Raw genomic sequence first — 26,164 nt, forward strand, 5'->3', positions numbered from 1 at the left:
TTTCTAACTTATTTCTACTATAGGTAAATGGTCAACTACTGAAAATTACTCAACAAAATATATGAAACAAATCTGTATAGTCTTCTAAAATACTTTCCACAAAATAAAATAAATACCAGTTGTTCCATATTTACTTCAGTCTTCAATGTTTCTTTTCCATAATATGATGACAAAAACATTTCACACATGATTACAATTTATGGCTGCATATATGAATGATTTCCATTCATCTTCTGCCTGTTTTTTTCTTCTTGTTGGTCTCCTATTACTGCCACCGACAGGATTTTGCAGAATGAAATGTCATCAGATGATCATAGCTCTGTTTGATCTGCTTGTTGAGGAAGGTCTAAGTAATTGATGAAAGCTTGATTAAGGTGATAACCTGATTTGGCAACAGTTGGAAGAATCAAAGGATTCTGGAGGATTTTGCAATATGAGTTTCCAAAACAAAAATTCTCAGATCATTCAAGTGAAGAAAGATGCAATGGGTAGAAAATGATCACAAACAGATGCTGAATGAGAAAAGGCATGTGACCACTTATTTAAGCTTATTTTCTTCCACCTTTAACTTTTATTATGTAATTAAATCTGTATGTCACATGACTGTTCTAAAACAGAAAATTTGGAGGTTTTTAATTATTCAGTTTAAATCTCTTTTACCATAGTTTTCTTCTTTCCAATCAGATTTGAAAGCAAATTCTTTCATTGTGACAGTTTAATTAGAAATCTTAGCATTCAATATGAAGGGCTTTTGCTGTGATAACATGGTTGTTACTTTGATGAGGAGTCATAAGTGAAGGAGTGCCTTAGTGACTCAGAGGGAACAGGATCATAATGTCACACTGCAGCACAGTGCCATGTTTTGGGCTTGGCTTGCCATACTCACTGAGCACGACTGAAGAAGATGGACGCTGCAACATCAGGCAAAGTCTACAACTGATGTGTCCTTAGGTCAAGAATCTAGCACTAACCAGTGACATTGTTAGACAGTGGAGATATGAATGAAAACTTTCATATGGAGAGCTGATCACCAGAGATTTGGAATAGGTGCAGCTGCCCTTTACTAAAGCAACTAACATTACATGATCAAAGTAATAACCTGAGCCTTAATTTTGGTTAGAGACCTGAAAAACTCCAGCTATATTTAGTAGCACCTGGTGAATTTGAATGCCAGGTGCTACTAAATCACCTGGCATTCAAATTCCAGGTGATTTAGTGGGAAATTGCTGTTTGTAGTATGAGACACATATTATTATTGAAAAAGACAATCACATCCTCAACTGTTTCTGTGATTAATAATTTTGATCAGATGTGTACATGCATAATATTTAGAGCACTGTTTGAAGATTTTCAATATTTTTTTTATTAAGGAATGTATCCTGCCTGGGGTAGAAATCAATTGCTGATTGGTAAATGTTCTATCACAGCAACTTGATTGTTCCAGTCTATACATTAAGTCTATGTTATACTTTTGCCTTAAATCTGGGGTAATAAGTGTCATTCCACTTTGTAACTATTTGTTAAAACACACTTCATAAAGTCTGTGGAAAAAAAGACAAAAAAAAAAAAAAAAACCTGATCGGCCAAACACAACTATGTTGTGCAATGCATTATTTGATTGATCTCAGGCCAAATACAAAGTTCCTGCTTGTGAAGCACAAGAAACAACTGGCATTCATTAACGTGGCGAAGAACGAACTGTCCCTGGAAAGATAAACGAGCAAGTGAGGGTTTCGCTCAGGATCAAGTGAAGTTTGAGCGTGAGATGCTTCTTTCAGCACAGGCTCTGGGTCTTTGCCGGGACACCTTGTTGGGAGTGTACACCGCTGGGCGGACGGTGCTGCTGGAAGCTCAAGAAACAATGAGCAGCAGACCAAATGATGACGGAGTGTTCGCCTTTGATCTGCTAATGTATGATTGGCCTGTTTTTTGTCAGAAAAAACAGATTCATTTAAGTTTAAGGCTAATAAAAACTCTTCAAACATAATTTTGATACAATGAAAAATCTGGATTACATTCAATAACTAAGTCTTTGAACATCCAATGCCAAAAATTTTTCTGATTGCGAGTGAAAAACATACTTCTAATCAGTGAGGCATTTGTCTGCCTTTGTCAGGAAGTTATGTTTTATGCATGTGAAAAAAAAGAATGTGAGCACAACCCACTGCATTGTTTAAATCAATATGCCCTTAAATCTGTCCTTTTGATTACTTCTTTGATTGTGTGAACTCTGTGAACTAAAACATTTTCAACACAATCACCTGAATAAAAAACAATCACCTGCAAAGGGAAACTCAAATAATCCCATTTTCCTTGATTTTGTCATCCTCCGTCCCTGTACTGGCATTAGCAGACATTTTGATTATTTGGATTTTGGATTTTATTTGTTGATCATGTCCCTGTTTGTTTATTTTTGATAGGTTTTACCATAATCACTTCATAACTCCTTTGTCCATTATTGTTAGAAAGCTGCTGCCATCCTTTGTTTTTAGTTTCCTCGGTTTATTCTTGTTTTTCTGTGCTTTTGGAGTTGTTTCTCTTAGTTATTCTTTTCCCCTTCATTTAAACTTGAAATGTCTTTGTGAGATTTCCTGTCTGAGGTCTAAATGCCGTCAAGTGAAATTTGTTAGTGTGTGTTGTGTTGTCTTTCATGTCTGGCTGTTGACCTCACACTGTAGAACCAAACTTAATATAATGCTAATTTTTTTTAATTGTTATATGTGAGGTTTCTCAGATTTAGAAAATCAAGCAACAATGTTAAAGTTGTGCCTTGTGACCAGGCATTAACATTTGGTGCAGTTCTCTTCTCAAACAGTAGATGTCAGAAGTGAGGAAGTAATCCTAATCCACCGCAGTCAACACTTGTAGAAGAAGTATCCTTACATACTTTTTTTTTTCAAATATTCATTTTCATCTAAACAATTTCAATTTAATAAAATAAAATGTAAAAATTAGTCTATATAAATGTCATCCTACAGCTGAATAACAGTTTCTACTAATGTGTGTACGTATGTTGCTGAAGTTGTTTGACTAATTGACAGGGAAAGTTGTTGGTCAAATGAATTTTTAGCTCCAGCCCAAACTGCAGACCCTGTAGGAATGTGAAGAACTCATTCTTTTTTTGTTGTTTTTTTTCTTGTGGTGAATGATTTTCTATTTGACTTTGCAAAATTAACACAGTTCATATTTCAATTACTTTATGGGGGGAATTTTTAAGCAAAATTTTATTAAAAAACATTTGCTGTTTTTGATTTTCATCACTGGTTAGCAAGAAGAACTTTGAAAAAATGAATAAATATTTTATATAAATGTCCTATTTTTAAATTACGTTTACAAACAGCTTTATATTTAGTCTGTGTTTTTCATAGCTGGTCTCTGATGAGAAAATCCAATTACCAAACCTGCAGCGTCCTCATAGGCTGCCTGAGGTGTGCAGATAATCCAGAAAGATCTAAAACGCTGACAGGTCTGGGAAATGTTAAGTGGCCCCTTCACTTTTTGTGGTTTGAAAACATTTTAACGGTTCTCCCAAAATAACAACAGTAACAGTGTCACAGACACTCACTGCTTTTATAGAGCTTGCCGTTGCCCCCTTGGAAGGATTGATGCGTCGCCATAGAAACACTGACCCGTTGCAACACGGGCTCGGCCTCAGATTTATGGGTGTTTTCAGCTTGTTACAGCAGATTTATCATCATAATAAAAAAGAACAACAGTCTGCTGAAATCATTAAGGGGAGTCTGGAAACTCTGGGTTAAAGGCAAATGTACGGCAGCGGCAGCAGAAAAATAATGTTGAAATGATAAACTACAAACATTCAGATGCTAATAAAACCAGCTCTGTTTCGTTTTAGAAATGATTTATTTCTACAGAGAGAAAACTGGCAAAAGAAGAAAGCCATTTTTTGTTTAGCTTAACAGCTATAATTTATGTTTTTTAACGACATAAGATTTAGCAAATATGCTCTTTGAGTTTTCTCTAACAGGTGTTTGTATTGAAGCATTTAAATGGTAACTGAGCTTAGCAGTTTCTTCTATGAGCCTCGGTCTCCTTATTTTCTTTCCTCAAATTCAAATTGGTCCTGATTGCTTATGATTGCACATGTGATGAAACAAAGATATTCAAAACCCCAAGATTTCCTCTGGCATGTTCTGATGTTATTTAAGACTTCTTCAAGAATCCTGGTGGAAGGCAGAGAGGAATGGTCTGCTATTAGAGATGAAGTCATTAGCATTGTGCACTGATAAAGACAGATGACTCGTGGAAAGTGGTGATGAGGAGTTGGAAGGGTAGGGGAAGAAAAGAAGCCTGGAGCGTGATGGCCTGACTGGTATTTTAAGAAGGACGTCTTCATTCCTTCCTGCCAGAGTGAGTGATCTTCCTCCATTTGCCATGGTAGCGAGCCGCCTGACCCTATGGGGGCAGTCCGGCCGACTGGCCCTTCTCGGGGGCAGCGAGCAGTGTGTCCCTTAAGCAGGCTTGACCGACCTACAGTCACACTCTCTGCGGTCAAGCCCTGGCCAGAGGGATTTGAGATGTGGCAGCATAATCAATTTCCATGATTCATGATCACCCCAAACGTAGGTCGTGCTGAGCGACTGGGCAGCTGAAAGAAGAGAGCAGACGGGGAATGCTGACAACAGAGCTGAGTCCACTGCCATGTATAGGAGAGGCGGCGCTCTTCCTTTGACTGCCGTGAGGTCATGTCTTCCTCTTTGCTGAGTAACAACATCGATCCCAACACTGCAATTCTTGTTCTATTCGGCTCCAAAGAAAATCTGCTGAACAAACTCAGGTTAGGATTATAGAGTAATGATTTTTTTTTATTTAGCTTCTTCACAAACTGCACAGAAGTTTTCTGTTAACTTCAAGTAATCTATTTTCTTTTGGCAAGAATATGGCCAATACGGTAATTGCCAATCTCAAACTTTGTTAATGGTCTTGTAATGTTGCTGTTTTTGTAGCGATGAGAAAACATTTACTAAATAGTTTATTTTTCCGATTTTTAATTGTTGTGTTTAAACATATTTGAAAAGTCACTTTCTTTCTCTCTCCTCTGGTAAATTGTTTTAGTCACAATTAATTAAAAAAAAATCTTTACAAATTTGCAAAATAGTAAAAAACAATCTAGCTTCACATTACAGAATATAAAAGCATCTAATCTTTGTGACCCAGAGAACTTGTAAAACCTTAGGTTTATATTTTGGACATGTGGAAGAGCGAGAAAAAAACAAAACACTGATTATGCAAGTTTTCCAACTTTTGTCAGAAGCTAATTTCACCGTTATTTATTTTGTTTATAAATTCTTAATTTAATAAATTCTGATGAGGCCATAAATGCTGAAGCTCTAATAATAAATTATTATTATTATTTTTTTTACAGATTCTACACTTTTTTGTGTAGATAATGTTGCAAAACCAAATTAGTAAGTAAAAGAAGACATGCATACTTTGTATCTTGACCCTAAAAAATAACAAATTATGTCTCAAATGTAAGTATACTTATATATAAAAATAGCTTTTGTCACAGGTAATTCAGTAAATTTTAGTTGTAATATTCTTGGATGTTTGTAGCTTTCTAATTTGCTGTAATTTATTTCAGTGCTAGAGAGACAATAAATCTGGCCTTTGTGTCAAATGTATGTTTTTTTTTCTCCTAATAAAAAATGAATCCAATTATAAATAAAATCTGAACCACAAGGTTTTTATTCAAATCTTTCTTACCTTATACAAAAACATTGGTTTGAAGATATATTTTATTCTCATTTCATATGATGCACCCCTTGGTTGTATTTATTTATTTTTCCTTCATGTTTGCATATGAAGGTAAACAAATAAATAATTGCACACATAAATTATGCAGGGATTAAACACAAAATATCATAAAAATAATTCAACATTCCCAAAAAAAAGTAACATGGGAAGCCTAGTAAATTCTCAACAACAAGCTATTGCAACAAACAGTTGAAATAGAAAAAAAATTGGGACATTTTACATAACATTTACATGCACAAAATCACACAAACAGACAAATAAATAACAATTTTGAAAACAATTTCAAATATAGACATGTTTTCAAATTGTGTTTCAATCTGAAGGAATCATTTCCATACATGTTAAAGATAAATGCAAATTTTCTTTTGCTTGTTTGCTTTGTGCTGCAGCAGGGTGGTGCTGGAGTGACTTGTCTCACCTGTCGTTGTTCTATCTTTGACGAAAACAACAACTGTGGTCGACGTTCTCACTAGGAAATTGGAGAGAGCTCTTCTTAGGTAACTAATTTAACTGCTGGAGAATCAACAAAGATATTAGTCAGTCACATGAGTTAACTGTGTGACGTCTCACACTGTAAACAGCTGTTGGAGGCATATCATGGCAGTCAGATTCCAACTCAGTTCACAAAAACAGTTTCCTTCCTTTCATATCATGTTCAGCTCCAGCCACCCGACATTTTGTTTAGCTTGTTTACATACTTAAGTTTTAAAAACCAAAGAAAAAGGAAAATTAGCAAAACTGTTTTTATATTGCATTTAATTTTTTTTATTGTCTTCTTTGAGCGTTTTACCTCTGATGTAATAGAAGATTATGTTATATCTCTTATTTCTAGTGTTGCCTAATTGGTCAGCTTAATTTATGGCTTAGGTTAAACGTAAAATGGGTTTTTGGAGTTGTTATAATATCTACATGGTTATGTTTCAAATTTCTGCTGAAATGTACAATGGCAAATATAATGTCTCATTCCAAATCCAAAAGTCGAACAAAACTTAACATCATAGACATAATACTCAGAAATAATCCCATCATAAATAAACACCCGTTGGATGGCTGTGTCTAATGTTTGTCCAGCTCTCAAGGTCATGATCCTTGTCCTATTAGCAGGCTATGGCAGCCCTGTGTGCTCTGTATGGAGAAGGTGGTGATGACTGTGCTTATGTGTGGGTGGGTCATAGAGACAGGAGGCGGGGTTGAAGCTCAGGAGTTGAGATGTCTGCCCCTGAGAGGACAGCAGGAGGTCGGCCTCTCCTGCCCAGACGACCGCTGACCCCCGTGGAGACAGTCCCGCGTCAAGTTGCTGCCGGGTCTCTTTGAAAACATCCTTGGCCCTGCTTGAGTGATTGGCCATATGGGCCACTGTGCCATCCAGGAATCCCCCCACCCCACTGTGCAAACGTGGAGCTGTGGGAGACGAGAGAAGGAAGCTTAGCAATCTCCACCAAGAACCGTAACACAGACGTCTGGTCTGCAGTTTACCACAGCTAGGTGCAGTAAGTTCTAGTTTCCCAAAACTGAGTCTGTTCTTTTTCTATTTACTGGCATATTAACAAAGTAGGAGCCAATTTCAGGATGAAGTAGATGGAGCATCTTAAACTTTACATGAATGGACAACTTTCTCCTCTCTATAGAGTTTATGATGGGTTGATTTTTATCTTTTTTACCATTTGTGGTGTCATAAAGACCACAAGATTACATTGTATTGAGAAAAAAACAAAACAAAAAAAAAAACAAGCAATTCTTTTTGCCATACAGTCTTTTCCATATGTGGATGCTGCACTTTAAAAAGCTGGTTAACATACGAGTGAAAAGAAGATTTTAGCAAAATAATAATAGTGTGAAATAATAAGATATAAACCGCAGAAAAAAAATAATAATTTTTTCTGTACTACTTCCAACTATTGGCAATGAATTACAGTCTGCAAGCTGACATATTTTTCATGTGCAAATTATATAAGGCTGTCTATTCTGAACTATTCTGAGTCTTCTGCAGATTATTTTAGATTGTTTGGCATCTTGCATGCAGTCACTGTCTTCTGTGGTCAGTCAGTTGGAGATCAATAATGTATTGATCTCCAATTGATCTCCAATTGACAATTGTATTTGCTCAAAATTGAGCGAATACCATCTAATATAATTTGGTACAAATATATCTTAGTGGTGACTAATAATGTGTCATCGTTTCACACAAAGAGAAGAGCGACTTAACTTCATTAACTTTTCTAACATGGGTACTGGTGGCAGGAGGTTAGGCATGTTTATATGCATCTCCCTGATTTCTAGACCAAATTCCCTAAATTACACTGGATTTCAAAAACTTCAGATTCTGAACTATTTTGGGAACAAAATAGTCAACCTCCAACTTACCACAAAATCCCTCCTAGAAATCAGTTTTAAATGCTAATGTTTAAACTCAGTGAAGACTTTGTGTTTTTTTTTAACTTAGTTTGACCAGAAGAGATGTAACATAGGCCCACCATATTTAAAATATTTTGGAAGCATAGTTGAATTTTAGGCTAGATCGTGTCAAGGCACTGTTCTCTCCTTCCACCCAGCTCACATGGCTAACACCCTCAACATTCCTCTGTGTAGGCGGTGGACCCTTTTCAGGGCCAAGGACCAGAATTCAAGTGTCGACTACCAGGGACTGTGGAAATAAGGGTGACCCTCTGCCCCAAATCCGGATGAAGTCCAACAGTTCCCATGGTTTTCCTTTCTGGAGGTTTATCTCTGCCTCAAATAGTGTTTGGTTGGCTGTTCATAACTAAAAGAAGGATAGGCAGAATAATCAAGAGACAGATCTGCAGAAATGAGGGTCCTGCTCTAGTTTCTCATGTTAAAGAAATAGCTGGTCAAAAAACTGATGGTGTATTTTTTCAGGTCAGTCTAAGCTGATATAAGAGACTGAGATGAACTGACTGTCAGATAGATGAGCTCAGCCTGTAGGACTCGGCATGTTCAAGCAGAAGTTATGAAATCAGTTGTCATTGTTGCAGCTGCATTACAACAATTGTGTCAGTTTGTTGTCAGCCTCAAATCTTCCACCCCTTTCTGTCACAACCCCCATGGCAAACATTTTGTACCTGCCCTCTGCATCTGAAACTATTGTGTGATTGGTCAGAATTGTTTATGATGGAAAAAAGCCCAAACTACTCAACTTTCAGAAGCTGATTTTTCAGCCAGAAAGCAGGATGGATAGTTTTGAGAAACGATTATCCAAGGTCATGAGAAAGTACATACCATTGGACCGTAACACTGAACTCCCCCTATTTGCGTCTTGTCTGACGCAGATACAAAAACAGAATAAAAAATATATAATAAATTATTTAGGGGATCAGCACTGTGAAGTTTGTAGTCAGCTGCTTTGCAATTTTTGAGAAATTAATAAAATATATTTTTGTCAAAAACATTAAAAAATCTGAGCATTTTGATTTAATATACAAGGAAATTTATGAAAAGTTGCTAATTATTTTGAGCCTTTGACTTTATTTACAAATCAGATTTGGACTTTTGAACATGATCTATATTTTCTTCTGAATTGTAGCATAGCAGAACTTTGATAAATCTAATTTATTCACATATCAATTTATTTTGAAATTCCACTGATGGCAAAGCTGCTTCCTTCTGTTTGATTGATTGATCATGTGTTCATTGTTCCAGATAAACACATTGTGTTAATTATCGTTGTTTGCATACCTTTCATTCATGATACAGTACTCAAACCATTCAAAAATGATGTTTATATATATTTTTTTATTTTTATAAGTAAATGTGTTAATTCTACAGAGAAATGTGGAGTTGTCTGGACACTGAAGGTTTATTATGCTCTTTAAACATCAAAACCCTGCACCTGCAAAACACTGGCCCATATATCTTCAAACTGAAGTGTCAAGACTTTTAATAGTCGATCCTGCAGGAGGACCAGAAGTTCTTTGAGTTATTCAGAACAGCTGAATCATGGAAAATGGTAGACTTCTTTGAGTGGGATTTTCATTGTTTTATTTATACCTGATAACAAGAGTCATGAAGGTATTTTGTGGCTGATGCCGGGCCAATCTCCCTGTTCTCTCATAGGTGTTTTTCACAACACTTTCTGCTGCTCCTTCTGCTCAATCCACAAAGGGAGATTTCATCAGAGTTATAAATCTCCATGTAAGGAATTTTCTTTGATTTTTTTCACTCCCTCCTTCCTTCACGTCTCTCTCTCTTTCTGTTTCTTCAGCACATGACTGTCCAAAGCCTCAGAGGCGAACTTGGCAGGAACTGAAAAGGCAGAGGGGGTTCAAATGAACAAAAGTAATTTTACGTTTATGGGTACAAATTTTCTCACATTTTGTTGCAGTTAAATGTTTCGGCTGCACATTTGCCTCGGTGAATGGAGAAGGTGGTGGGGAATCCCTTGGAAATTGCAGGGTATATTTTTCATTTTCATGCTTTACTTCACACAGAGTTTTATTTATGAAATCACCCTCCCATATGGTTTTAGTTGCTTTAAGGTTAGAAAGTACTTTCACCCAACTTTAACAGATCCTTTTTCAATTTTACTTAAATCAACGCCAGCAGGTGGAGTCAGGGAAATAAATGCTCTGTTAAAAGATGTGGTAATGGTGATAATCCCAAATGTCATCAGATAAAAGGTAAACAGTTTTCTGCTAAATTATATAGAACTAAAATGTACCTACTATGCATGGGCCTGTTATGATCACACAGCACTGTCTGTTAAAGTGTAGGGTATGATTGGTGGTCTTCTTCAAATTGGTAGTGTGAAGATGCTTCAGCAAAAAAGGCTGATCCATAACGTTCCTTTTTTGATCAGTCCCAGTTCAAAAAATATGGTCCAAGCAAAGCCTGATGCCTCTGTGCTGCGGGACACCACAGAAGCTAAAATAACTAAACATTTAACATAATTTCTTCCTGATAATGCATATTTCATATCAGTAAATTGTCTACAATTCAGCAGCACAGACTTTGCTCATAGAATCATAAATTAAAACCAGTTAAACTCTGTACCAGTGTTTCAGCAAGAGCTAAAACGTGATCCTCGGATTTATCTGCACTTGTTCATAAGTACACCGTCAAGCGCTTATTACTGTTTCTTTACCAAATTAATTTTATTATCTTGTAGCTCTTAGAAAAAAAAAATACATTGTTATGTCCAATCATGAGGAAGATTGCTGACTTGACATTTACACCAACAAAAAAGCTGACTGTTCAGTGCTGAATGGAAGCATCTTCATTAAAAATGTTAAGTGAAAGGAAAATATGCTGGAGAAACAGGTGCACAATCAACAGGGATAACTAAAGTCTTGAACCAAAGCTTTTTCAAAAGTTTTGGGGGAGGCTGACAAAGCAGTGACTGCAGGTGGAGTCGGTGCTTAAAGAACCGCATACAGATGTATTAAAGACAGGAGCTATAATTCTTACAATCCTTGTGTTAAGTGACTAGAGACACCAAGCGTCTTACTTAGGCAAAAATATATATATATATACTATTTATTTATTTGTTTATTTTTTTATGTATAGCTCCAAAGTAAGAACAGTCATCTACCAGGAAATTATATATCAGTTCCTGCTTCCTTCTGATGACAAGATGCTTTCATTTTCTAATATGAGTTACATCATTTAATTCCCCTTTGGGATCAATAAAGTATTTTTTAATGTACATTTGAATTTCTATCTACCACACAGTCAGAGCTGCCAGGAACTGATTTAATCACCAATCTAGAACAACTTTTTCTCCAAAGTCAACATCTTCTGCAAGATCATCTTTGATCCTCCATCAGCGGTAAAGTGAAACACTTAACACCAGCTTACATAGGTCATTAATTTTGTCAAAGTGTTAAGCAGGTGCTGGAAAAGCAGATAATGTGGGAAAATTCCAGCTAAGGAAATAAAGGCCAAGAGAATAAAAGAAATGAAGACACTTTTTTTTCAGACAAACTTCAACGTTTTACACCCTGCTAGACAGCATTGTCATAAATTATGCATTGTTAAGGTTCCAAATACCTTTTGGCACTTACTTCAAAAGAACTCAGAGGTTCTGCTTGTTAGCTTCAGATTTGGCATGAAGGACGAGGCACGTGGTACCTCCACATCTGGATGCCAGCACCTTGGCTGATATTGAGACTTCGTCTTTTGTGACATCTTTATGATCACATGCTGTTATCCATTGCACCCACTGAGTTTTTGGCCACATCTCCCACGTTAAACCTCATAACTTTCACCCAGTCTCCCTATCACATAGGGGTCCGTCTTCTAGTTAACTCTGACAGGAATGTAAAACATTTGAAGTGTCTTTTGATTCCAGCCCTTTGCAAACGTTGCTGCTAAGTGGAACCTTGCAAAATTGCGTGGAACCCATCTTGAGCGACCTGCAGAGAAACCAGCCTACACACCTTGTCTTCATTACTACAATAGAGTCCTTTTATGATGTTCCCCTATCAATGAATCTATCTCGCCTTTCCTGATTTATTATCTGGCCTCGCGGTGGCCCCTGAAGCCTTTGACCTCCTTAAAATCTGCCTCTGAACAAATGGCAAGAGAATAAAAAAGAAGAGTGTTGTGTAATTGTTTTTTTTCTCTGTACTTTTTCAAGTGTTGACTCTAGCACATATTTCCACTGTTACCTTCTCTCCTGCAGGGTTCACTTAGGGAACCGTCCACGTTACAGGCTTTGAACAGGTGCAGAGTGGAAACTGTTAACCAGGGAGGCTGCATAAACACTCAGCAGGCTGTAAGACCGAGGCCGGCTGCTGTTTTAATCTCCTAGAAGTAAGGAAACTAGACCAAGGGAAGTTGACAATAGAAAAATGTCTTCACCCAGAGCTAAACTGGTTTCAACTATAATTATTGAAACTAAAATGTTTTGAATCTTCATTAAAAATAACCTTTGTCCAGATTTTAATGTATTTAAGGTCTAAAGTGTATTTATTTGGAGAGGTTGATCAGATGTCTGTCTCCCCAGCTGCTGGCTTCTTTGAAAAACTTTATCTCCTTCCACACATTGTCAGATGATATTATAATTTCAATTAGAAACGGGGAAACATGTCTTAGAATGTATCATCTGAAGAAAATGGAGAAGGGACCAATTTACACAAAGTCAGTTATGATATCTAACACAGTTCTTTTATGACAGACTTGAAAAAACTGCTTACATTCAGTCAAAACAAGAGCCAGTGTTTTATTTACGAAATTCTAAATTATATTTACTTTGATGCAAGGCTTTTGCATGAAGGATTGTACAGTCATCCAATGTTGATGTAGGTTAGTTTAGGTTAGGTTTAAAATTACTTCTGATATTATATTGATATTACTTCTGACTGGAAGTAATATCATTGTCTTGGAATGGCCCGGTCAGAGTTCAGAATTTTATGCATAATCTTTACAAGGCTATTTTAATGCTTCAATAATGTTTAATTTTATGAGGTGAGGTGTCTTTTTCTTACTGTGGTCTTCAGCATCCCTGAATGAGAGCAGCTGAAAGATTAGATATAAACTAAACTTTAAAACAATTTATTATGTCTTCTAGTCAAATATTTTATGTTTAATCTATTAACTTTCACATTATGTATTTATCATTTTATTGCTGTTTTAGATATTAATCTTTGCTTACATTTATATATCATAAGAATTTTGCTCCTTACAATTCTGGATAAGATCTTCTGCGATAAAAAAATCTGAGGTGTCTCCATCTATTTGAAGTCCCAATAGCAGACAGGACATCAGAAACATGGGAGGTTGGGGATCCTTGGCTTAGTGGAGCAGGACAGCGAGGAGGGGCTGACAGGTGACTGACAGGTTCATTGTGAAGCTTTAGAAGATGGGCCTATCTGGACTTCCCTGAGGCCATTGGTCTGTTCGAGTCCTTGGGGCGTCATGCCATCGCTGGGGGCATCAAGCATCTGACACATAAGCACATGGCCATGTTGATAGGTTGTCAATGCCAGAAGGCTGGAAACACTCAGGCATACTAAAGCAGCATGAACACAAAAGAATGTACTTAGATGAATTAGCCTCACATATTTGGATGTACATCTAAATGCTAACTGCAAAGCAGAAACTGCAGAAAAGAGGTAAAAGCTTAGACAGACAAAAAATGCAAAGAGGAGATGGAGCGCATTCCCTCCAGCTTTGACAGGAGAAATAAATCATTGCAATTATGGGCTGGACCAAGTAAATGGGGACAGGTCAACCTTATCATTTCCAAGTTCAAGGTGTTTCCTGCTCATCTGAGCCAGCCAGGCGCTGATGCCAACAGACCATGGTTGATGACAGCGATCTAAATGTGCCATGGAAGCCTGTGAAGTGTTTGGCTCAAGCATGGGATCGTTCCCCCAACTGGGCAGGTATCTTCACATTGACTCAATGTTGGCAGAGCAGTTTAGTTGAAATATAGCAACAATTTGAGCTTATATATTGTTTTTTGATTACTTTCTTCACTGGTATTGTAATTTTTGTAATACAAAACAAATATGTGACTTGAACACAATTCGACACAACTGGTACCTTTCCTTATCTTTGTAGCTGATTAAGCAGTGATCATTGGCTGAAATATAAATAGACACAATTCTACTCTAAAACCAATCAGCTCTCCTTTTTGACTCTGCAGTGCCAGACTGTCTGCATGTGAGCTCAGAAGAACAAGGCTAACACGGAGCGCTACGTTTATTTCTTTGTTTCTTCGCCTCTTTTGGTCTTTCACCACCACCATCTGACTATTTTCCTTTTATTCCCTTTCATACTTCTGCTACCCCCCTTTTTCTCTCTTGTGGGTGGAAGTAGGGGAGCTCAAGACAGGGGGAAATTGGTGTAATGAATTTAGGGCACTCATGCTTGCTGAGGCGAGCCTCCCTTGGCTGCTTGTAGCCATTAATCTTCCGCACTCTGTCAGACCAAAATTTGCCCACAATAGGCAAAGGGGGAGCTCAAATTGACTACCAATTACGCGCTTGTGAATAAAGGAGATAGAGAAAGGAGAGAGAGCACAATATGGTTCAGCTGTAACGTTTATTTTAACCCTGTGAACTGTGCAGGAGCAGGAAGGTCTACGAATTGAGTTGTTTGCATGTGTGCGTGTGTGCATGTGTGTGTGTGTGTGTGTGTGTGTGTGTGTGTGTGTGGTGTGTGTGTGTGTGTGTGTGTGTGTGTGTGTGTGTGTGTGTGTGTGCATGTGTGCGTGTGAGTGGTCAGGGGTGAACTGTAACTTTGACTACATCATCAGCCATCTCAGGATGTGGAAGTTATTCACCTCCACTGAATGCACTGCATATTTGATTGTTTCATTCCAGCCTGAAACTGCTTTGTGAAACTAATTTTGACCAGTGTTTTCAGTTAATTCATAATTGTATTACATATTGAAATTGCTAACCACAATACCAATTATTCAAGCTTACACTACTGCAGTTATTTGCATAAAAGTAAGATGAGATTCTCACCTTTTTTAAGCCACAAAATATGAACTCCATTTCACAATTAAATTTTGAAGTTTCCACAGTGATAATGTAAAGTTTTCAAATAAAATACTCCAGATATTTTTTTATAAAATCTATATTTCTCTCTGTTTTTAAAACTCTCCATTTTCATGGATTATCATCATAGATTGTTGTAATGTCGATGCTGCACCAGAAGGTGGTGATAATTTGAAGGTTTATGGCATACAAAATTAAAGTGAAGGGGATTCTCACCTTGAAAAAGGGAAGTCTTCACAAGTCCTAAGTTTTTAACAATTAATTATGTTTTAATTCTTGCCTGATTTGGGAATTTGTCACAACAGGTTTACTAGCTTACGATTTAAAATTATGTATATTTTTACTTATTCTTGACTGGAAATAATATGGTTTTGTGACAACAGTGAATGAAATTTCTCTGCAATGAAGTCACTCAAAGTTATTCTTATCTGATCAGAGTTCATAAACTGTAGTATATTGTTAGGTTTGAGTGGTTCAAAAATGAATTACAGCCAGAATCAAAGAAATGTGGATTTAGTGTAAAAAAATAGAATTAGCAAATTATCTTAAATGTTAATAGTGTAATTTAAATGTTTGCCAACATATTTTGATCACTTTTGTCAAACAACTAAAACTGTCTGTGTCAATGTACCAAAATTCAATGTAAATCTTGGTCGTGGTTTAGTTTTAACAATGTTTCCTTTCCTGCTGTATGTATCCAACATGTATGACATTGTACTCATAGACATATGTCTAATTTAAGTGGATGCTAAGAACCTTTCAGAGCAGTGTGTGTTTGTTTAAAACACCCTTGAAATAACACTAAACTAAGGTGCTAAAACCCTTTAATGTGTGATTCCTGTTTCAGCAAAATTCAAACATTAGCATGATTACTGCCCTCATGGTTGTGATTATATGAGGTCTTGTGTTTATTGTATTACCCAAAAGAACATGACAAGAACTAATAAGTTCCTTAATTGTCTCTGAATTCATTCAAGCCTAAATTTGCTCTTAGAGACACAAGCCTGCATACTTGGAAACCACTTTTTCAATAAGATCGTTACTGATCTCCTCCCAACATGTGGCGGAAGAAAAAAAAAAATCTTGACTGGACATTGGAAGATAGATCAGAAGTCTTAATGAAGTTTGACTTTCAGAATTAGCAAACTCAGTCCCAGCCTGCTTTGAAGATAGACTCAATTTGCAATTCAGAGGAAAACTTTCACAGCTAAAACAATAAATTTTAAAGCTGATTGCTCTCAGAGGTTTAGTGTGGTGAGAATTATCACAGGACATGCTGCTGGTGGTAAACATGGCAAAACTGAAGCTCAGACCCCCAAAAGCACACGGACAAAAAAAAAAAAAAAAAAAAAAGAGTGTATTCAATGCATAACTGTGCATGATGTTTATGATGTAAACTGGGGCTGGAGCTCTGAAAATATCTAGTCTTTAACTGCAAATAAGTGTATTTTAAGTGTAGTTTAATTACTACAGTTTTTTTGCAGGGATCCCTGAATGCATGTAAACATCACCGCATCTTTGCAGACACAGCAGAGTGTGTCCCGGCCTGTCAGGGGGACAGATGGACGATGTTGTTCTGGTTGGGATGAAAGAGGTGTGAAGGAGGCGCAGCCAGCCAACTGCTTAGGGTCACGTAAGGGTTGTCCACTCCACTTGAAAGACAGACGACTCAAGACATCATCAACAGAATCTCATGGATGAGCAGTGCAGCACCCAACACAAACATTATTAACAAAGCAAACACTCCTACTTCCAAGACAGAATGCCCCCTTTGTGTGAAAGCTATACTGTTTTCTGCTTTGTCTTTGGTTTCTGTTTGCATAGCAGACATCACAAGAAAACCACTCATCAACCTTGTAGAATTACAAATCTAGGGCATAAGCAGTAGGATTTTAAATGTTGGAAACATATGTGCAGTTTCAAAAAAGAAAGTGTAGCAGAAAACTGAATATTTTTTTTCAAGAAGGCACATTTTGCTAACCCTGAAAAGTATAAAAAATGTTATTATTTCAACAATTTCATAACAAAAAGTGAAACGTAAGTTTGTTTTTGTGATATTTTATGATTATGGCTAACAGGAACCTAAAACCTCAAATTAACTTTCTCAAAAAATGTATACATATAAGAATACCACAGAGCATATTTATTGCAGAAAATCTATGCTCTGGTCATAAAGAGCATTGACTGTTATCCACAGATTGTCTTTGCAAGAATGAGTGTTGTTTCCGAACTTTATTGAAAAGTTGAATGAAAGGAAAGCGTGTTATAGAAAAGCTCAAGTCTGAAGTAAATTCCATCCAAGAATTTGGGGAAAATACAGAAACTGTAGACTATGGCTGGAGTCAGTAGTACAAAGTCTTTCAGATTCATTGTTTTTTATTTCACTTGGAGATCAGTGTCCTTGTGCTCAGGGTTCTGAGTGAAGTCAGGGATAATTTTGGGAGTCCTATTATCTGATGGTGTTGGTTGGTTCATTATTTTCAGATAAAACATCCATCCATCCATTGTCTATGCTGCTTATCCTTGCAGGGCGGAGGAGGGGCTGATGGCCACCTCCAGCTGTCATTGAGTGAGAGGTGGGTTACACTTTTGACAGATTTTCAATGCATCACAGGTCAATATAGATTCATACAGGACAAAAAAAAAAAAAAAAAAACTCACAAACCTACTTACTCTAAGGGAGAAATAAATGCCTCATATGCACAGGGAGAACACGGAAACTACACAGAGAAAGACTGCATGGTGGACTATGGATTTAGGATTTTCTAGTTTCAAGACAACAGAGCTACCCACTGTCCCACTGTGGACCATCTAAATAAAACACAAACAGGGAAATATTCTTCATATAGTCTGCAGCACATCATAATTTGTAGTATGTTATTAAAAATACAATGTTTTTTAATTAACATGAGACAAACAAGTGCTGTTTGGAACAGCCTACTTGGATCATCTTCCCTTATTCTAATCTGGTCAGGTTGTGAACGTTGCAAGGCAGAGTGAGGATCTCACACACACTGTACACAGAGAGAATACACATACAGATGTTTATTATTTATCAAATAATGGGACTAGCTTACTTTTAGAATTATTTTCAGTAATTCTTACTATAAATGATTGTGGTCTGTAGTTCATAGCTTCTCTGTCAACATTTCTGCATTGTCATGGCTGACACAGAGAAGGAAAGGGAAAGTATGTGGATCAATGACTTTAGAGAAATGCTAAATAGTTTTAGATAAGCTAAAATATGTGAATACTTTGGACATTGCTTATCAACCCTTTATATTTTCATTTAGCTGACTTTTAACCAGAATCTTCAAATCTTGTATTTAATTCTATATGACTGTAATGCCGCATTGCTACCACAAGGCGGCAGTAGCAGGGGTGACTTTTACAGCAAGGCAGCACCTGATTTAATCCAGTAGTTGTAGTACTGCTGCCACAAGGCAACAGCTGAGAAATACACTCACAGAGCTTTGAACGCATGGACCGGTTTCTACTTAGTTTTAATTCAATTGAGTAATGTTTGTGTACTTCTTCTCTTGAAAAGATGAAGATTACCATAGCTTTTGAAACTCATTGATAAGTTTGTGTTTTGAGTCAGCTTTAAAATGCTAAAACTCTCACAATGACAATGGACAGCAACACAATGGAAGTGTAAGCTTAACTGCTCAATGATTTCACTGATGTTGCTGAAAGAGATTAGAGATTTTACTCAGTTCAGGAGTTTTGAGACAATCACCTTCAAACCCACTTGCTGTTAAGCATGAGAGTGGCAGTATCATGATGGGGCCATCAGCCATAAATTAGACTGGTAAGTCTTGAAAATGAAACAGATGAACAATGAGGACAATATCAAAATATTCACAAATTATCAGATAGACTTTTGAAACTTGGACAAATGTTTGTAACTTCAGTGCAAATCAAATTAGCATACAGCTTTTTTTAAATTACTTTATCAAAATCCAGATATCAATCTATTCAAAAAGAGCTGGACAGGTTGATGACAGGAAACTGATACAGCTACTAAGTAGTAATATGTTCATGTGCAATTCAGCCAAACAGCTTGTCGCTTTCTGAAGGACACATAAACAAGTTCAGGTCTGACACTTTTACATTATTTAAAAATTCTACTTGATAAACATTTTCTTAAAAGACAGTTTTGTTTGACCACACATTTTTGTTTTATGGAACAAAATTTCTATCAACTTTAAACACACATCATCTAAAACTGACATTTATTTACTTGTCTCAACCTGAGTTTAAGCAGAGATGAGTTGCACATGGTGTGACTGTGGAGAAGGTCCCATTACTGAGTTGCTATGCCCTCTAGCACTGATAGAGAGAAGAAGACATCAATCTTTTGCTAATTCCTTCAAGTGTGAAAGGGTCCTTGTGGTGTCAGCCAAAGGGGAAAGATGGTTTTAGCCAGAGGTGGTGAACAAGTAGAGAATGAGGGAAGGAGAGAGGCCTGCTCACAAGTAAAACCCGTCCTTTTTGGTCCTCCATTCCACCCCCTACCCTCAGCCTCAACCTTGTGGCTGACAGTCCTGGACAACCGACCAGATGGCAGCAGCATTAACCCAACAAAGGCGATCTAATTAGGGCTACAATAGAGAAAATAAAGGGGGGTGACAGTGTCCTGATGGACAGCACGCCACAGGAACAGCCAAGCAAGCCACTTGAGACCAATGCCACACCTCCAACCCCCATCCTCACAGACACACACTTTCACTGAACATGCACACACCCACACCCCCTGGCAGTAATATAGGGGGCTATGACTTTATTACCCCTCATTAACACAAATTAGACCACTTGAGCCTCCCTGAATGGCAATGACAAATTGAATTAAGTGTTTGGAAACAAGTCAGTCTCCACCCATGGCCAGGCTGCCACCATATTGCTTAAACAATCAATGAAGGGTATGTACGGGTGGGTAAGAGTGAAGAAAACTGCTATTATTTGAGGTAGGTGGAGACTTGAGAAACTGTGAATGGTTGAATTCCTTTGGAAAAAAAAAAAAAAAAAACCTCAGTCCTTCTGCTTGGGATGAGTTAAGTGAAGCAAGTTAAAGGAGGAATGAAACAGAGAGGAACAGATGGTTTGAAACCATTTACAGCACATAACTCAAGACATTCAGTCATTTATGAGTTAACTCACATATCAGATTTAGAAAAATAAAAAACATACTCAGAAACATGGTCTGAGGTGACTGTTATGTTTTATTAACCTTCATTAAACAGAGATTCATATCAACCAAAAATCAGAGATATGTTATAATACAGCCAACATCATGTGGCTAAAAATGTTATTGACCAACCTGGTTATGTGGATGGATTTGTACCACTGAGTTTATGTTGAAAACCTGATATATTTAGTGTCAGATTTTAGATAAATATTGTATTATATGTCAGATTGACAAAAAGTTTAGCAATTCATCAGTATTGATATTGGTAAATGCAATATTTTCCTCCAAACTGGAGAAGTACTGACTTTACTGAAAATGTTTTGGTAAACCAAACTAATTTAACAAAATAGCAAGAGTACTTGATACAAATTTGCTTTAATAAACATTTAATAATCATTAATCTGTTTTTTTTCTTTATTTAACCAGGTAAATCCCGTTGAGATCTAGATCTCATTTTCAAGAGGGACCAAGCCTTATGATTCCTTACAATTACAGAATGAACAATGACAACAGTTGTCTCTGACAAGAATATGCTGACACCTTGTGGTACATACTGAAATTACAGTATAGTTTTAATTTGTTGCTTACAAAATCAGCGTAATCAAGGATGCAAGTAGTGCATAAGAAGTGAAACATACATAATTTTGAAAGTTTTCTTTTATATTTCTCTCTGTTTTCCTCTCTCTTCTACAATTTCTCTTCCCTGTTGTTGTGCTTCAGTATCAGAAGCTTTCAACTTATGAACAAGGCTCAGTGTTGAATTTTAGCTGTGTAATATTTTCTATGATTAATTTATTTGCTTTAATATTTGTAGGACTTATTTTTTTTAAATAGCTATGATTTTGCTAATTGTTAACTGTTCTTGGTTTTGCTGCCCATAGTGTATGCTCATGTTTTTTTTTCTTTGTTTCACATTTCCATGCAGCAGTATGAAATATTCTTTCACCACAGTTAGAATTTCCAGACACAAAGGAAGTCAAATCTGACAAATAAAATGCATATAGATTTAGCTTTTTTAATGAATAAATAAAGAGAAAAGTTCCAAGAAAGATGATGAAAAAAGGGCAAAGTACAGATTTTACAAGCTTGCTTTTTCCAGCTAACCCGATAAAAAGCATCAGCTTTCTGTAGAAATCCAGGAAACCTAAATCGTTTTCATTAATGTCCACAATCTATAATATGTAGTTACATAGATTGTTACATATTATAGATTGTATCCTGAGCAAAAAGTGGCATAAACAATTTTGTTAAATGACAGATTTTAAAGCTTTATTTTGTTTCAAATCAAACACTAGATGGGGCTAGAGATTTAAAACATGAGCACACTTCCAACTGACACTGTTTGCACCATAACAAAATTAGTTACTTGCCTTGTGATGGATGGCAACCTGTGCAGGCTGTACACCTCTTCTCACGCAATGACAGCTACAAGAAGGCACCAACTCCAAGGAATAAGTGGGTATAGACAACGAATGGATGGATGGATGGATGGATGGATGGATGGATGGATGGATGGATGGATGGATGGATGGATGGATGGATGGATGGATGGATGGATGGATGGATGGATGGGGATGGATGGAAATGTGTTAATATTTGTTTTGTAAATCCACAAATAATATGATGTTAGTAAAATTATCAGGTCATACAAGCACATCATCCACAATGTTTCCATTCTAAAACAATCAGGATGTTAAACTGGCATAAAATTCCTGCTGAAATCCATGTATTTCCATGCAGATTTCTTATCAGAATAGAAAGAAGATTCATCAACTGTATTGTGTTTCACTAACACTTTAAAGAAATATTTTTTTTGTTAAAAATGTCATATTGATATAACACTTTGTATTACATAACATTGTTAAGGTAGGAAATCAAAATGTCCATTAAGGCTCAGGGTAAACTGAGTCTTAATTCTAATCAGCTAAACTCACTCACTCATATCATTGCATGTCATTGCAATATGTATATATCATCTGTATTAAATCAAATGTACAAAAGACAGATATTTATTTTGGAAAAACCTTTGACATTCTTCCATTGTCCGGCACAGAGCCATCACATTGTTTTACATGTTGCTAAGTCTCTGAAGTACAACATGTCCAGATGTATTCAGTTGCTTTATAGCAAATCCAGCTTATATGATATCGTCATAATATTGACTTAAACACCATATTCGGCTCACATCTGTTTCCAGTAAGCCAAAGCATTTTTTTTCTTCCAGTTGCAATATCTCTTCCAGCCGTCAGGTTGTGCTGTTGCACCACTCTATTTCTTAAGGTTTGCTCGAATTGCAGAGCTCTTGTTTGTCTGTATCTAGACTAGAGGACTGTGTCCACCTGGAAGCGGTACAAAAGCACAGTTGTGCAGGAAGCGTCTGCAATTTCCTCCCTCTTGCGTCACAAACGCATTACTGTGCCTCTAACCCAAACCACAACCACATGGGAGCCAGTGCAGCGCTGGAATTTTCCCACTCACAAAAAACACGTTAAGAGTTCAGACACTTTTGGCTGACTTCGAGGTTGGGCTGAGCTCTTTTGGTGATCCCATCGATGAATGAGCCACTTCTTAGCAGCACCTGTCCTGTGTTAGGAACCAATAAAACAGCTTGTGTCCACGTTTTACCTCCCGTCTTCTATTTTGATCTTCATCTTGATCACTTCTTGTTCATTATATTTGGTTTGCTTCATCCTTTATTACTTTCCCCCATGTTTTAGATCCACTCTTTTGGCCTCAGGAAACTAACAAATGTTTTCCTGATCCCTAATGTAACACTCGAAAATGCTTGCTGAAGTCAAGAGACAAACAAAAAACAAAGAAAATACACAGACAACATTTCTTTAACCTTTTCTTCTCTTGGGAAATAACTCATGGATTTAAAACAGTTTCTTACCACATTGTTTTAAGGTATCATGACAGTTATTTAGTGCTAACATAATGCATTGACGATGCTCTTCTTTGTAGCACTGAAAAATATCAGGTTGTGAAAGTACACAGTCAGCAGCCATTACTGTAGCACAGGGCTGAGTGTACATTTTGCTCCTTTTCTATTGTTTACCTCTACTTTCAGAGCAGTTTATCTTGCAAATACCCCCTAAAACCTGTGGAAGCCTTCTTTTGTTTCAGTTTTACAATATCAAATGAAAGCTAAAGCCTTATACCCTCTGGCAGTTTTAGTTCAATGCATTATTTAATAACAGAGAAAGAAAACAGATCAATTTCACAGTTTAAGCAATGATCAATGAAGCAAATCTGTTTTATTTTGGTCACAAGATAAGAAAACAGCCTTCAGCCATTCTTAATGAACATTGTGTTTGTAGGAATTAAGTAGATTGTAATGAAGTCAAATGGTTGGGAGTTAAAGGAACAACATTTTTTTCACAAGCCTTATGACAAAGTATGAACTAAACGGGTTCATTACCTCAAAATTGTTGCAATGGAGTTAAATTAATCCGAGTCAAAGTAAAGGAACTCCTCAAACACTGCCTCACTGATATGTGCTTTCTTGTATTTTTTCTAATTAGTCCTCCGGTTAAAGAAAGAAAACTGTTTATTCTTAAATAGAATAAAGTTCAGATGACATCTTGTTTTTATCAACATGGGTATGTAAATTCAGTCCTTCAATGATGAAGGGATGAAATTCCATTTATTCCTCTAAAAATATCTTATTTTGTGCTGGTAAAAAAACTCTAACATAGTTTGAATTAAGACTTTTCGTGCGTTTATGCTGATTTTTGCAACTGAGTTAAAATTCTGACTCGTAAATTCAAGTAATACTCATAAAAAGAAATTTAAAAAAAAGATCCATATGGTAACATTTTCCAGTTTCACATGTCCAAACCAAAACGAAACCGAAAAAGTGAGACAGGTTTTTCAGACCTAACATCTGCTAACTGAATTGGATGGAAATTGCTTATAAGGGGATTATCGAGTCATACAATAACTATACAAACAGATCTGCAAACCATTGCAGTATTTTCATCTATGTACATTTGCAACAGTTACTTTGACTTTTGAAAACCAAACCAAGAATCACAACCTTCCCATAGTGACCCCTAATAACTTGACATAAAACAACCCAGGAGCATATATGTGCTGCATCACTCTGATTTCCTGATGTGCTGACATTGTGTGTTGCTAGCTTAAAAGTTATTGCAACTCATCATGGCCATTTCTGTCAACCGGTTAATGGCTAACCAGTGCAAAGCTTCATCTACTATAGCTTCACAGTGATAACTTTCGGACGACTGCACACGTACACAAAAAGCTTCCCCATGCAGAGGATGAACAACTATGCAAATAAAACAACTAATTTCTTTTTTGCAATTATTTGGAGAAAACATTACACATAAAAAAAAATATCATGGTTAAACACTCTTCCAATATTTAATCTGCACAACATTTTATTACGGAATGAAGGAGTATGTTTTCAAGATACTATTTTTATAATTAATAAATGTGCTGTAATATTGTTGCTGTATTGTGCACACCTGAGATAAATGACTGAACTGAGGTTTACACAGGTCAGATTTCAAAGCAGAAAGCATCTATTCCTATGTGGCTCTAAATAAAATGTGCTCCTTGCCTCTTTCTTTAAAATTTGGGACTGATATGTGGCACCAAATTACCCCCTGGGCAATAATAAAAGCTAAAGATGGGATCCTTTTTCTTTTTTTTTCCTCGCTCAGAAAGAATGACTTTCATGCTTGGCTGCCATCCAATTTTATCTCCAGGAGTTGCTAGGCGACAGGAAGGTCCTTATAGTGAGTGTATTCTGGGAAATGTTGGAGCCAACAAGTGAATTTTCTATCACCTGCCTTCAATGCTGTGATAACATGCTTCGATGAATTGAGAGTATGTGATGTAACTGGACCATCTGATAAAGCTGTTTGATCAGTGAATACTGTTTGTAGTTATTTAAATTAATAATGTGTTTTCTCAGAGTGCTAGTAGATCCCAATACAACAGAGGGACATTGCTGTGATTTTTAGTTGTTACTTGAAGAAATGTAAAAGACATCAAGGATTATTAATGTGTTTATATAATAACACTTCAGATCTGTGATGTCTGGTTTTTAAACCTGAACATGGTCACCTGATCTTGAATATTTAAAAAAAAAAAAAAATGTGTGAATAGTGGGATCATGAATTACAATTGCTTAATGTGTTTTCTTTTCACTTTTTAGTGTAGTAATTTATTCCGTTGTCAGCTTTAATGTACATTAATTGCTCTATCATGGTTCTCACTGCATAAATATTAAACAAGGTTATGTAATATTACTGCTAATATTTAAGAAATTGAGAAAGTTAAAATAAAAATTATTCTAAAAAAGGTATAAAACCAGAGACAGCAGCTGCTACCATGCCAGTTTTGTTTATATTGGAACAATATGAAAACCATAAAACACAAAAATATTCTCTGTTGTCTTGTTTCTGTCTCTGTCTTATCTTTTATGAGGCTGAAAAAGTGAAATGATTCCACAGTACGGTCGAATGAAGGCAGATGGTTAAATATTAAGAGCTGAAACATTTTGAAGGAAAATACCTGCTGTGCTCTCTGACCTAATGTTAAAATCATTTAATGTTCTTCTGCTGTGCAAACCTCACACCGGTCTGAGGGTTATTTCAACTGACAGTACATCTGCACAAGTGAAACAGCCACCAAGAAATGAGATGATCATGCTGTGCAGGGAACTTAATAACCTGTCCAGCTCGCTTAAACAGCTCAGGGTTTTGAT

The 26,164-nt window shown here is 36.5% G+C and overlaps 1 long non-coding RNA gene across 1 annotated transcript; it reads left to right on the forward strand.

Moving 5' to 3' along the window:
• Window positions 1-4,470: 4,470 nt before the first annotated feature.
• On the forward strand, window positions 4,471-9,066 carry LOC129360675 (uncharacterized). The gene is made up of 3 exons (XR_008606081.1): window positions 4,471-4,795; window positions 6,165-6,272; window positions 8,365-9,066. It is a non-coding gene; the product is annotated as an uncharacterized LOC129360675 (long non-coding RNA).
• The last annotated feature ends 17,098 nt before the right edge of the window (window positions 9,067-26,164 follow it).

The sequence above is a fragment of the Poeciliopsis prolifica genome, unplaced genomic scaffold (assembly GCF_027474105.1).
Source record: "Poeciliopsis prolifica strain line A6 unplaced genomic scaffold, Auburn_PproV2 SCAFFOLD006, whole genome shotgun sequence".
Taxonomy (NCBI): Eukaryota; Metazoa; Chordata; class Actinopteri; order Cyprinodontiformes; family Poeciliidae; genus Poeciliopsis; species Poeciliopsis prolifica.